The sequence below is a fragment of the Metopolophium dirhodum genome, chromosome 1, assembly GCF_019925205.1.
Source record: "Metopolophium dirhodum isolate CAU chromosome 1, ASM1992520v1, whole genome shotgun sequence".
Taxonomy (NCBI): domain Eukaryota; kingdom Metazoa; phylum Arthropoda; class Insecta; order Hemiptera; family Aphididae; genus Metopolophium; species Metopolophium dirhodum.
This window is the reverse complement of record NC_083560.1, coordinates 15,731,529-15,747,051: the sequence shown is the minus strand read 5'-3', so window position 1 is coordinate 15,747,051 and position 15,523 is coordinate 15,731,529. Positions and strand designations below refer to the sequence as shown.

General features: G+C 27.4%; 1 protein-coding gene and 1 pseudogene across 1 annotated transcript in view; one reads left to right on the top strand and one right to left on the bottom strand.

Annotated features, from left to right (window-relative positions):
- The window catches only part of LOC132935558 (SUMO-conjugating enzyme UBC9-A-like), a 77,961-nt gene that overhangs the window by 36,318 nt on the left and 26,120 nt on the right, over nucleotides 1-15,523 (top strand). The window lies entirely within an intron of this gene.
- LOC132933351 (uncharacterized) lies at nucleotides 3,894-10,150 on the bottom strand (annotated as a pseudogene).

Here is a 15,523-nt window from a genome sequence, read left to right as displayed (position 1 = left end):
CAACAAATAAAAATATGCATAATAAAATTAGCAAAAAAAATTATCGAACCCTACTAAAAATACTTATCTACTTTTAAATTCTGAGCGATGAATGTACGATTTTATAATGATGTAAATATATGATAATAAAATAAATAAATAATGAAAAATATAATCAAAGATTCCTCATATTATGTTTGTCTACCTTTATCAAAAAAAAAAAATGTCTACAAGTCAAATTAAATTTTTATGAGCGTTTGAAATTCATATTTTTACAACATTTGATATTCACTCAATTTCTTATGTAACGATTTTCTTATTTTGTTGTAATTAAAAAACGAATGACTGTTTATTTTAGCATTTTATATACACGATAAATTTTATAAAATAATTTGACTCTTTTTGAGCTACAAACATAGTCAGTTTTCAATTTTTTTAGTTTTTTTTCTATAAATATCAATAACATTTTATTTGTTGGGTAAAAAAGCGTGGAAATTTTATGCATAGCTCCTGATATATTGTTACAATAGCAGTTGAAAAATATTAAAAATACATAGGCACAATTTTTTTTAATAAGCATTAAAGTTCGAATTTTGACAAAATTTATCAAATTTATAATTTAATAATTATTTTGTAGTTAAAAATATATAAAATGTTCAACTTTTATAGCTAAGGATTGAAAATTGAAAACAAGGCTCCACGTTAATAGGTTATATATAAATTACTTTATTCACAATAATATCATCAAATATACTTGGTAATATCATAGGCTGACTGACCGTTTTCGCTCAGAATCTTTTTTCTTATACAATGATATTATATCATTGAATTCAAATTTAACACCATCCATTACAGTGACCCACTTGTCGCCTACTGTACAGCAGAGCGACATACACTTACCCATCTTTTTTTTCTTTTTATGTAGTTTTAATCTATAAGAAAAAAAATAGGAATCAATTTTGTAATGATGAGAAATATACTAGAAATAACCGTAAACGGTTACCGTCACTAATACAATCATTAACTACTAAATTATGTTATGTATTGATATATAATATCAACAATGTATCCTAAAACAAATTTTAGTCTTTAAAATCTTTATCTTCTTATGTATTTTACTATCCCGATTATTGATCTAAGGTCATATATGAGGAAAACCGTTTATACTTACAAGTATACCTATTAATTTATTTTGATATTAATCGAAACTATAAAAATATGATATTATAATACTATGTATTTTAAAAATGTCTAAAAAAACATCGAAATATCCACTAAAAGATGAAATATGCTATTAAAATTGTAAAATAAGCCCTTAAAATAGAAAAATGACAAAATATGCAAAAATATGTGCTAAATAGTTTCATTTTTTAAAGCGTCATGTCATTAAACAAATTGTGTGCTCACTTAGCATATCATACGATCAACCAGAAAAAATATGCGAATGCATACAAATCCGTGCTTTACTTATAACTCTCTTTAAAATTAAAATATAACAAAAATCCTATGAGATGAACTAGATAATAATCTTACCTTTAAATTTTGTAAGTGGTCATTTCACTCTAATGAATCGAAATTACAGAGTAAAATGTATTATTGTGAACTAAAATTGGCCATGTTGTACGTTTGTAAGATGGAAACAACACGTCATGCGGTTGTAATATAATACTATATTCGAAATTCCTCCACTAAAACCATAAACTTAAGTTTCTAATCCAGTCAATATTGGATGTTCTATCAAAATGTTAACGAAGTATTCTGAACGAACTTAACGTCGAAATAAATAATTTGATAATATCTTCGAATTATATCTTTCTTATGATGAAAATCATATTTTAAATTAATCTTTTAGTGACATTGACAAGGGGGTTGGAGCATAGCATATTTTAAGGAGTAATATTTAGGCAATTAACAATACATGAACATTTGGGTTATGCATAGACATGTCTATGACGTGCGAGTAGTAAACTCAGTGTCGTGTTAAGGCGTGATGCTGCCTCATAACACCATTATATAGAAAAATATAATGTATTTATATAATATATAACTTATCGTCTTTTTCTGTATCACTTGCATCAGGTTTTTAATAGATTCAAAATTTGATTTTTTTAACAATAATTAATTAAAATAAAATTATTAACTTTTAAAATATTATGCACATCAGTACACCGTAGATACGAGTATTCATATATATATACTCAGAAGTTGAACGCTAAAAACATAACTTGTGTAAAAATCAGCCTAAATAAATAGTAAAAACATTTCATCAAAAACAATAATAATAATTTAAAACTAATAATAAATACTAACGAATTAAGAATGTTAATGAAAAGTACACTTATTAATACAGCTATTATATTATATTATAATGTATAAGTACATAATGTACTTACTGATATAATACATTAGGTAGCTACTACAAATTAAAAATGTCGTAATTTCAGGTGGCATTATTTAATAAATACAACTTCAAAAAGGTACTGTCGTACAGTGTTGGGCAAAAAAAATGAATGTAATTAATTTACTATTGATGAAAATAATAATAATAATTTATTATGAAAAAAATGTATTACCTATTATATGAATTTATTAAGAGTGTTGATGAAAAGTACACTTATTAATACAGTTATTATATTATATTATGTATAAGTACATAATATCTAATGTACTTACCTACTACATTTATTAATTATGTCTGTTGTCTATTTCTGACACATTAATTAGTGTTAGTCCAGATTTAGTGTTCATTTACATAAAATCTCTGAACATAATATTATATTAATTGGAAATATTTATTTTTGAGTGGTATTTAAAGTACCTATAGTAGGTAATTAATAGTAAGAGGTGAAGTTCAGAGTATGTATCATAGCTAAATAGTATAGCTAATTAATAGTAAGTTATTCGTGTAAATACCTACTCACCACAATTACCACAGATGGCTGAAAAAAAGTTTCGCATTTCATTTTAACTTCTAATTTAAACTGTTTGGCTTTTGCTTTTTTTTTTCATATTTTGCGCTGCCTAGTTTTACTCTTTTTGAAAACATCATTTTGGAATATTAAATACTTTTCCATTTGATGATTAATAAGTAATATTATCAACAATTTGCCAAATGGTGATGATAAATAAAAGAAAAATAAAAGAAATATTTGTACTTTATAGTGCAACAACATTACAACCAACTGTCTACTAACTACTGATAACTATAATAATATAGTGTTATATGATGTAAACAGTTTTTAAAAATAAATTAATTGTAGATAATATGAATGTATGATATTATTAAGGAGAACTTTTCATAGTTAATAGTGTTGAATGTTGATGCATATTATTACTAGAACAGCTGTATACAGTCACACAGTAATATCCTTGTCCATTGAGTCTCGACTACTCTTACGGATTGTAATAATTCAAATTTATTTAAATCTATGTATAGGTATATGTTTTATTATTATTAAAAATATACCTACCTATTTTATAAAGTACTTAAATCCTTTAAAATTCAATTTATAACATTTTTAATCACTGATGGATAAATTAATTTATTACGAAAAAAAGAAAAATGTACAAAAAATCTGTATATATGAATGTCGCCTATGAAATATTTTAAATTTAAGTCTTTACTGTTTATTGTACATTATTCAGCAAATTGATCAGACTCCTCATTATTCAAATTTGTTGACATTTGATGATATGTAGTGGAAACAAGTTTTGGTGACAAATACTATAGCTCAAAGTAATTTTGTTCCATCTACAAATCTATAGATATAGTTACAGATAAAGTAATCAGATATAGTTACAATAATAAATCAAAAAAAGTTTGTTAGTTAACTATCTGTATACTTACCATGTAGTATTGACTCAACCCTACACACAAGCCAGCTGCCAACTATGGTTCTTAACTTGTACACAGTTTATAAAGTATTAACTAACTGATATTGCTTTATGTATATTATCAGTTGTCCCGTTACTAGAGTTAATTAAGTCTTGCAAAGGCTTGCATCATAACTGCGTTTTGTGACGAACAATGCATTTTGAGCATCATTCAAAGACTTATTTTTCCTTAACTATTTCCAAGTTTTTATAGTAACTTTGTTAGTATATACAGATTTATTTCCAAATATCATATTGAAAATATCACTCATCTATGGTTTATTTGAAAAATATTCAACAATTATAAGACAAATACTGGGAGAAATGTAATTAGCTAGCATTATTTTTAAATAACTCGTAAGCAATTAGTTTATCTGTATTGACCAATTTATCTTTTATATTCATTTCTACGATAATTGTATCATTTGGATATGTTTCGATAGACCGAAACAACATTTTGATAGTCATTGAACTTTTTGACTCATTTATCTAAATAAAGTTGAAAAGAATAGTAACAAAAATAAAAAAAGTACAATTTAAAAAAAAAAATTGTGAGGATTAAGTATAAATTGTCTAAGTAAATTTAATTTATACATTTCTATTTAAATAAGCATCAGATATTATTTTGATTAAAATGGTCAAATACTTGTCCCACATCTCATCTTTATCAAGTTTGGCAATGCTACATCATAACTATCAAGGCATTTTCTAAAAAAATGTATTCAACAGTTAATTTATAGCCTAATGCTGGGTTGCACAAAACATTTAATGAATCAATAGTGAGCTAATGGTCCCTTCAACAAGATTCAGTAGCTCACAATTGGTCCATTACATTTTTAGTGAACCATTAAATTTAATAAATTGTTTATGCAATCCAGCATAAGTATCCCAATAGTTTGAATCCATATCAAATATAGTCAAAATAAATCTGTAAAAAAAATATAGTAATACAAAAATGTTATTTTTGTCTGAAGAGGACAACACAACAATGTGTTATCTCCATTTTTCAAGCATACAACATACTTAATTTATTGGTTTTCAGCAAAATTAGTTTTGTGATGTTAGTTTTAATATTAGATTTAAATAACCTACTATAAAATTTAAAAGTTAGAACATTATTTATATTTATACATTGAATTTTTATACTATTTAATTTTTAACTGAGATTGGAAGAAGTAAAATATGGAAATATAAAAATGAAGTATTGTAGAAAAACTAAAAATACACTGATATTATTATTACTTTTAGGTCTGAAATAATAGGTTAATATTCACTCTAATACTAAAGCTAACAACACAATATTGGTTCTGCTCAAAATTAAATAAAAATATTTATAAGACATGGACAATACATTTGCGTGTAATGTTTTCTTAAATACATTAAATAATTCTTCAGGCATTTTTTATTTAGAGAACAATATAAATCAAATTAAAATTGCAAATAGATGAATCTTTATTTCGAGGCAAGCAGAAGTACACCAGATGTCGTCTATGTCTAGGAGATTGTAAATTTAGAGAAGAACTAGTAGAATTCTGAATTAGTATCTAGAAGTTATGATACTGAAATAACAAATCGAAATTATGGTTACACATTCAGGGAATGTAGGTATTTGGAATGTGTTGTAGATGTGATAATATAGAAAACTTTGATTGTTTATCATACAAAAAAAGAGACTGATGCCCTTTGCTTCTAATCATTTCGAGTGCCACGTCTCTTAGACTGGGCTCACAACAATACAGTGCGATTACAGTGCATAACAGCCAGGTTATTGCAGTGGGTCATGGAAGTTATTTTTTTTCACTGCATTGGTGATTGCCTAAGCTTAAAGAAGCACCAAACACAAAATATAATTTGTTTTAATTTCAAAAAATGTTCAATTCCAATAAAAATGGTTACTATACGTTTAATGTTTCTCCTCAGATTAATCAAAGAATTACGAGGAATTGATAAAATATGCGTATCATTATTGGGCCATCCTTATTGCCTATCTTATCCATGAAAAGTAGCTCGCTTCACACAATAATTTACTTACCTTTAAAGCATATTTTTTAATTTAATGTGTTTTTATGCACTAAAGAGTAAAGACGTTGAATTTATAGAATTTGTCAAGTGTTTAATTTTTTTGAAATATTTAAAATCTTATAATAGTGATTTTAGTTATGTATTCCTCTTTAACCGTAATCACACTAACTGATTATTGCAACATGACATGGGGACTAAACGTTTTATTAAAATTCTGAGCTCACCTCGTTGTTTTTCCATCATTATTTATTATATAATAAACATAAAATATTGAAACCAACAACAAATTATTTATAGTTTAATCTTTTACAAAAAATGTTCTTACAATTTTTCTTGATTATAAATTGTTAACCACTAAAAATTAATTTATAATTTTTTATATATAATTATATAATAATATAACCATTATCATTCATCTTGGCACTAGTGGTCTGGAATATTTTGCTGATTATTATACAGTACGCAAATGAACGTTGTGTCCTCCTTAAAAATAGGTCTGAGTTTACAAAAAAGTATTTGGTTGATCTATTGAGTGAGTGCAACGCTCAATTTATGGGTATTAACAACATTGCATGTCAATATCTAATCAAGAATTATTCATAAAATTATTATATTTGCAAAAGTATATTTGAACATGTGTCGATTGAAGGTATAAATAGTATCAGATGAATCAAGTAATAAATAAATAAATGGCTCTCAAATACTAACGAGGTGAGCGCCGAGCTTACATTGCGACCACTGACGGGTTAATAATAATTTTAAGAAAACATTGTATTGTTTTGTGTGCTTCTTCAAAACTTAATATTACCTAAAGTGAATTCTTATGTAAAAATAACTTAAATTATTTTAATAATAATATATAAAATTATTACTAATAGATTTATTTTGGTAAATCTAAAGAAAAATTATATTTAAAGTTTCTTGATGCATTTTAAAGTAAAGATCATTGTCGTTTTTCACATTTTCAACAGCCGGTTCAAAAACTGCTTTAGTTACAGATCAATTTAAAGCAGGATCATCTGAGATTATTAACTCTTTTCCTGTTGAAAAAAAATATTACAATTACTATTGTTGTTACAATTGTTATCGAACTACATTACAATCAAGTCTTGATAACATGCATTTTTTCTCTTATTTTTTGTTAGCCCTAAAATTATTTTTAAGTTGTGTTTGAGGCGATTTGAGGTTATTAACTCAAAACATACATAAGTCTAATTTATTTTTATTCCCCTTGAGATTGGAGTTATTGAGACTCGACTGTATATTAAATGTATTAATTAAAATACCATAATACATAAATACATTTCACTAGAAGTTTCCTGATTTCAATACATTTTGAATGAGTATTTCTGAACTGGCAAGTCCACATTTAAATGTTTTAAAATTAAGTTTTAATGAATTCTTAAGAATATGTAATCCACTAGTGTACATTTCTCATGCATTTTGGATATTTTTTAAATCTTCCATCTCTTGTTTTACTGCAAAAACATACAGTGAATATCAGAAATGTAACCATGTAATAACAAGGTACTGTTGATAACTGTTCGTAACAACGCTTGTTATTTCTAAAGAATAGAAAATAAAATATTTATAAGTTATTACAATTAAATATTAATTAAATGGAAATTGTTCAAGTGAAAAGAAGTAGAGTACATTTATTGTCAATTGATCATTAAGTACAATTACTGTTAGAAAGATAGGTTGAATGGAAATTGTTATTGTGTTCAGTTTAATTGAATATTTCATAACTGTAATACAGTTTGATATTTATATAATTCATATTTTTTATAGGTAGTGTAAACAGTAAATAATATGAACAATAACTTTACTCACACATTTCATCAAATTTTATTTACTCTTTCCAGAGGAATACATCTTTTTGAAATACTTTGAGGCCCACAATATAGGTTCATGATTTGGTTATTGTGCTGATTAATTAGTAGAGCTCGGAACTTGGTGACCTAAAAATATTACAAAAATGCACTAAAAAAAATTTTAAATTACTTATAAACATCAAAAAATGACTCAAAAAATCACTACAAAATACCCAAAATTACTTTTTAATGACTTAACATTTTTAAAAGTTTAAGTTTTACAAAAATTACATTTTATACAATTCATGGTTCATAAATCGTATTTATTATAGGTTCTATCTCTTAAAAATGTTTACTCTCGACAGAGCTTTCAAAACTATTTGCAGTTTAAAATAATTCGATCGAGATTGCGACAACAAACAATAAAGATAATAAACTTCGATAATTGACAAGCTAATGGAAACTGAATGTGTTACGATAAAGTGTAACTTTCAACAAGAAAAATGCATATAAATGTAAAAAAAAAGTACAAAAATGAATAAAATACTAAAAAATGACTGTAAAGCAATAAATTCCCTAAAAATGCAAAAAATGCAAAATAAAATATGTACCATTAAATTCTATATTCCATGAATCAAATTTCTGTAAAGACGAGCCTCGTATGTAACAAAGAGGCAAATGCATCAATTTCCTGGCCCTATTAATTAGTTTGAGAGTTTCAGTACTCATTGAACCTATCTAATACAGAAAATAACATAATAATATAAAACTGATAGTAAAATGTTAAGACTTTTGTTGTAAGTTATTACTTTTTTAACTTTATAGATAATGAATTTCAAAAAAGGTAATGAAAAGAGTAAAATCTGACTTTTGCATGATTCAATGCATCAATCTGTACTCAATTTTTTCCCATTGATTCAATATTAGTCTGTAGACAAAGTAAGTTATACTGTCATAGGTACTTACCATTTACATTAATTGTAATATACCTACATATTGTATGATATTAATTAAATAGTAGTAAACAATTAATTGACAATAAAGTGTTATAAAATATTACTATTTACTTCATATCTGATGTTTAATTGACTAGATACGGGAACTTCAAGAACCATTTCTTCTTTGAGTTATTGTACGAATTCCATCAACCTAAAATCATAATTTGAATAGATAAACTGTATTTACTCAAAGCAATATAATTTCATAAAATGTACAGTTTCAAAATGAAAGAACAGCAAGAAACTTTAAAATATAAGTCTTATACTTTATGACTTTACTTTTATTTACAGTGTTTGATAAAATTTATAAACAAATAAATATAAGTAATTTATAACTAAAATAGGAACTTTGTTACCTTATCAGAAAGTAACAAAATACTTAAAACCATGATAAAATAAACGGGTATGTAAGAAACTTTTGTAGTGCGCACAAAATAGAGGCCGGTTTGCACTTGTTATAATTAGCAATAATCATATCATAATCTTTTTTCTGCGCTAAGTATACTTTATATTTTAAATTATTAATTATTAATTTACTGTTAATTTCTGTATTTTGTATTAATAAATATAGTGTTTGTAATAATATTAAATTAAACAATTTACAAAAAAAAACACTATTTTTAGTTAGTAAATTTTAGTTATTTAAAATTTATTTACATATTTATATTGTTTTTTTAAAATGAAAGTTAAAACTTCTTTAAGTAAATTTTGAAATATTATTTTCAATTTAAATAATAAATGTCTGTAATTATGTATCTATATTGTTTTTATTTAATACATTACCATGAAGTTCTTTGAACATTGGCTCCAAACATGAGAAGAATTCACTAATGTCTTGTACTTCTGCATTTGGGTACGGTATTTATATTTAACGTATTCTACACATTCACTATCAATTGTTCCTCATTTTTCATCTAAATTAAATAATTAATTAAGTACTAATTACTTTTTCATTTTGGAGATAAAATATATAAAAATCTTAGCCCTAATAATTATATTTGTAATTTTCAGTATATTTACCTCTATATAAAAGAAGTTCAATAATATGTTCACATTAACACTTTCAACAGTAGCTGATGCATTACTACTGATAAGGTGAGCCTGTTTTCCATTTTTAGTAAAGTCCATGTCCTCTTCACTGGAATCACTTTGTACATCAGACTGTTCTAGTATTTGAAAAGATTCTTCTCCCAAAAATAAGTTTTTCCTTATATCATTGACTTTATTTCCATTTGCAGTTATAACAGTCCTGTAATGTTAATTTGTTCTTAAAATCTACCATTTGACTTTATCAAAAACATTTTAGTACAATATAGGTTAGTACTTAATATGTATATATGTGTTTAGTTTAGTTATTAAGACAATTTATGATACTACTTACACATATTTAATTTGTAGTGGTGTTATATTTTTAAATGCTGCTCCACTAATTCCTTTAAGAAAACTAAATAAGTTTTCAACCATGTCCTGGTTTGCATTTCTACTCATAATATGTCTATGACCACTCTCATATTAGATAGAAAGTTAGTAAATTAGTCTTACACCCCATTTTATGACGTTAAATATAATCCATAACTTAATGAGTTCTTATCATTTTTTTTTTTTTGGGTGTCCAGCAAGTCAAACCTGTCATTGAAAAGTTGAAATACATGCCTAAAAATTTCAAGAAAGTACCTAATAGTTAAATTAGTTCATTAAAATATATTTATTGTACTTCAACCTGCAGTAATTATATTCAGGTTTTCACAGAAAGTTGTCATACTATTTGATAAAACTTGTACAGCTAATATAACATTCATTCTTGATGCTCCTTCCACCATGATATGCCTTTTGGTCAGCTTAAATGCTAATCTGAAGTCATGGTTGCCGTTTAACCTTAAATTGACAGTTTAAGGGTATTTTACATATTATGATAAGAGTACAACTGTATTAATTATAATATAATAATACTCATAACCCATCCAGTTCATCTAACCAATCGGCTGACATCACAGTTACTAACACGGTTGGTATAACTTTACATATTACGATAGTAATCGTAACAGTCGACGATGGCCAAGATGAACGAGAGGATTATAACTAATTGTTTTGTTATTAAAAAAAAAAAAAATAATTGCTTACTTATCAAGTAAGTGACCTCAAAAACAAAATATTTTATATATTTTTTGACGTGTTTAGTTGTGAAAATGATGTGCGTTCCGTGGATTTGCTTACATCATAACCCAATGTTAGTCGTTGGATACATATCGTTGGTGACCGCCACTACATTACATTCAATATCGTTAATTTGACATTTTGCTTTGATACTTTTAAATAATTTACAGAAATTGGAGAACCTACCGAAATCACCAAATATATTGACCGTTCCGTAGGCTCGACGTCGCTGCGATATCCACAGGCCTTAAGCTTAAACCGTTGTTACTCGTTTGACACTTTGACATACAGCTGCGAGGGACGCTCGCTGCGAGTGCCATAGCCATGACAATATCTATTTTGTCATGGCCACAACTATGAATGAACTATGATTGTCGCCGCGACTCGCGTACGAAATTTCTAATATCGTATTATCGTCCGACGTGTTATCATGCCTTATCAGCGCCCACTTTTGATCTGTTGTCACGGACATTTAATACTATCATATAGAATTTAAAAGAAAATATTAAATATTAAATCTGTGGCAGCTGTGTAGTGTGAGGGATCTTGGGGACGGCAAACTGCTCTAAACGCATAACGCCCGTCGCGTGTGGACCAATCGTCGCCGTCAGTCGGCCGCGGGGTACGGCAATACGACTTCCGCGTTAACCTTAAGCCGCCGCACGGTGGTCTAAAACGTCATTTTACGCGGCTAAATGTCCCAAAACTATTCATTTTCATTAAGGGAATACTGATACTACCTACTGTGGATGTAGGGTCGTTAACATCGGACCACCTCCAATAACGCTGGACGTTCGTTACGTAATGAACGAAGCGGACATAGAAATATATAACAGTTGTTAAGTATATACGAGGTGGTAATAATTTATTTACAAAACGAATATTAGGATAATTTTAAGAAATCAATTACCTTCTATGCGGTGACGCAACTTGTTGACATTAATGGGCCCGTGTCTAGACATTTCCGAAAGTTCAAAAGAATTAATAATATTATTACTTATTGCGAATCCTTGGATTCTTTGAAAATATTGCTGCTGGTGTTGTGCATTTTGAATTGCAATTTATTAAATTTGCTGACTCATCAAAATTAGCCATAATTATATTTTTAAATAAGGTGGAGAATGAACAAAATCACAACTCTAAGTACTTTTTAAACGTTTAGAATACGGGCGCGTTGGAACTACCTATTTATTACATATAGTGATACGTTGTAGATATATAATCTAAATTTTGTGTAATTATTGTAATTAATACAATATTATACACGGAGGCATACAGAGTATTTTACGACTACTTCTTGACGAGTGGTTGTGATCATACGTTTTGAAGTCGTACGATTTTTCATTCGCTAGCCTGTTGTATGAAATTGAAGAATAGGAAATTTGTTCGACAATTATTCCTTAATGCCGTATATACGGCTATCAGATAGCGCTGTTTGAGAATTGACCCCCAGGGGCCCTTACCTGCCAATAAAACTGAAAATCAGCCATACCTCAACAACAAAATATATTGTTTTCTCACATGTCATACCTAGTAAATAATTTTGCTCATAAAATGTAAATATATATTAAAGTATTTACTTATTATTATAAGTAAAAAATTAAAATAATGACTTAAAACCAGTAACCAGTATATAAGTGATTGTCAATACGAATAATATATAATTATTGAATACCTAATGCTTTGAACTGTTTTCAACAACATGGGATACGCGTTCATGTTGATTATTTTGACATGGCCTTTGGCGTGGCTTTTTGATCATAAAATATAATATTTAATGTTGTTATCAAGCAGAAAATATATGATAACAATATATTAGCTGCAAACACCAGGTAAGTCTTGACTTGCTTTGTTTTTAACAATACAAATATATTAAACGAGACAAGTCCATTTGCACGTTATCTCCGTAAACATCGATTGGACATACCTTTTTTTTGAACAGGGTGCTACTCTCATATGCGGACTACCGACATATTTCTGCTTACGTATGCGGCTACCTTGTAAGACGTAGATCGCATAATACTTATATTGTAATACGCCATGTTTATATTTTCATAACTCTAATATATATTATTAGCTCAAAAATATAATGTAATAATAATAATGTGTCTACATAAAATAAATGAAAAACCTCAATATTAAAAATAATAAAAAATGTACGAATGAAAACCTTTTAATTTCATAATGCACATTGCACACGATATACAAAACGGACACAAATATAAACCCAGACACTCAGTACAACACAATCGACGACCAATTCGTAACTAACAAACTTATTAAATTCGTTATTAAGTCACACAGTAATTTTTAGTAGGTTAGGTATATCAACAATTTTATCTTTTAATAACAATAAACATAGTTGGAAAATACAAGAGATGACATATATCAAAACATTTTATCTGCCCAATTTTATTTTATATTTTAGTGGATGTACCTACGTGTTTATAAATAATAATTTTTTTCTGCTACGATATGCGGTCTACATTTATGATGGTAGACCGCATGCATTTGTAGTCCGCATATGAGAGCAGCATCTTGAAAAGTACCTAACGATAATTCAGTTTTTAAGTGAGTTATTGCATGTAAAATAAATGTAAATTACAAATGCTCATAAATCATTTAAAAACTGAATTATCGTGAAAAAACTTCCAAAAAACACAGATAATGTTCTTACCATCGAGTTTCATAATAGGTCGATTCACTCTAATTTTTAAGCTAACGGCATAAAACTTAAATTTCTGATCGTAAATTTGGTATGGTACGCGTTTGTAAGACAAAGACAACACATGCGGTTGCGTCCTCCGTGATGATATATTGTGGCATTCAAAACAATCAGAAAATTATTTTCGAGAAAAGTGGGCTCTGAGGGCGCCCACATGGAGGGGGGAGGGGCCATGCCCCCGGTTTTTTCTAATTTTTATATATTATGTATAATATACACCTATAGCCCCTCCTCCCACACGTGAAAATTTCTGCGGGCGCCCTCGGTGAACTTTCATATATTTATTAAATGGTAAATAAATTAAACGTCTTAAAAATCGATCAAATTCATTAAAAATATAAACGTCGTTCACGTTCACGTTCTATTTGAAAATAACTAGTGAATCCGGCTTCGCATTCACGTATCGTTCACTAATTATGAACGATATTCAAACACTGGGTCGTGAGTAATATTGTAGTCTGGCGATTTTTTTTCCTAGAATTTTTATTCCGATTAACTGGTAGGTAAAACATTATACTGTACAAACTACAATAGTGAAACAACGAAATTCGACGTAGTCATAGGTATATAGAAAATATTATAATAAAACGTCTGGCGAACGATGCTACGCTGTTCTCGTGAAATTGGACCTAGAAGGTTATATCAGTATTCCCTATAGGACGTGTAGAGTAAATTAATACATTTAGGTACGGTATATGTTAGCATTTTATTTAAAAAACCTATTAGCGTTACCCAGAAGCAGGGATGAACCGAAGGAGGGTCATGGGGGGTGTCACCCCCCCCCCCCCCTCCACCCACACAGCAATATTTGATTTTCAGTCGGCAAAATAGAATTTATTTTCACCTGAATTAAACCAATTTTTTTAAGACGAGGAAAGGAAAATTAAATAAATTGTTTAAATGTTAATATTGTTTTGACTCAATTTTTTCGTAATATGGAGCGGATTCGCAAAAGTATAGCGAAACTGCGAGAATCGGCTGTAGTCGGTACAAGATAAAAACCTAATGAACGGCTCATAACCATAAGCGCAACTAGGGGGGGGCTGGGGGTCCTAGCTCCCCAAAACTTGTAATAGCCCTCGAAAAATAAATTATTCATTTATTTCCTAAAATATTAATAAATCTTTAAAAATTAAACTGAATTTCTTACTTTTTTTTTTGGAAAAAATGTAATTATCTAATTTTTTATTTAAACTTTACAATTATTTTATATCGCCTATGATAAAATATGGTAAATATAATTAGTTATATGCCTGTATTTGTTTGAAGGAAACGATTTATGTCGGTTTATTGGTAAGATTGTTATACATAATTTTAATGAATATGCACTGAACTAAAGTAAAACAATAGAGACAGTGAATTGCGGAATAAAAATCCCCCAGACTACAAGGTTACTGACAACTAGGTACATGATATTGATTGATCAAAGATTTTTAAAAGCTAATTAGTGTAATAATTATCATATTATTAATATTTAATTACAACTATTTTATACTTACTAGTTGTATATAATATACCTACTTTTCATAAAAAAAATATATAAATATAGTATTAATATAGTATTAAATATAATATCATAAATTAAAAATATATTTTAATACATATTTTCAACATTCATTGATTATTTATTTGATAATTATTTGGATTATTTGACATTTCTATCATTCGAAATATTTTAATTTTTTATTTTATAATCTTTTAAATATTGTATCTATAAATAAAACTTGTAAAATCGACTTCTAATAATAATTAATATTATTAATATTGACATTTTACTTATCATCATTTATATATTATTAGGAAATGTAATATTTTATTTTGGGGATATATTATAATATATAATATAAATCATTAGATGATGATTACCGATTATCTTGTATCATAAATAATGTGAGTGTTTGATGTCTGTACAACTGTTGTCAAAAGTCTGCAAGCCTGGATTGAGGTGTGGGGGCATG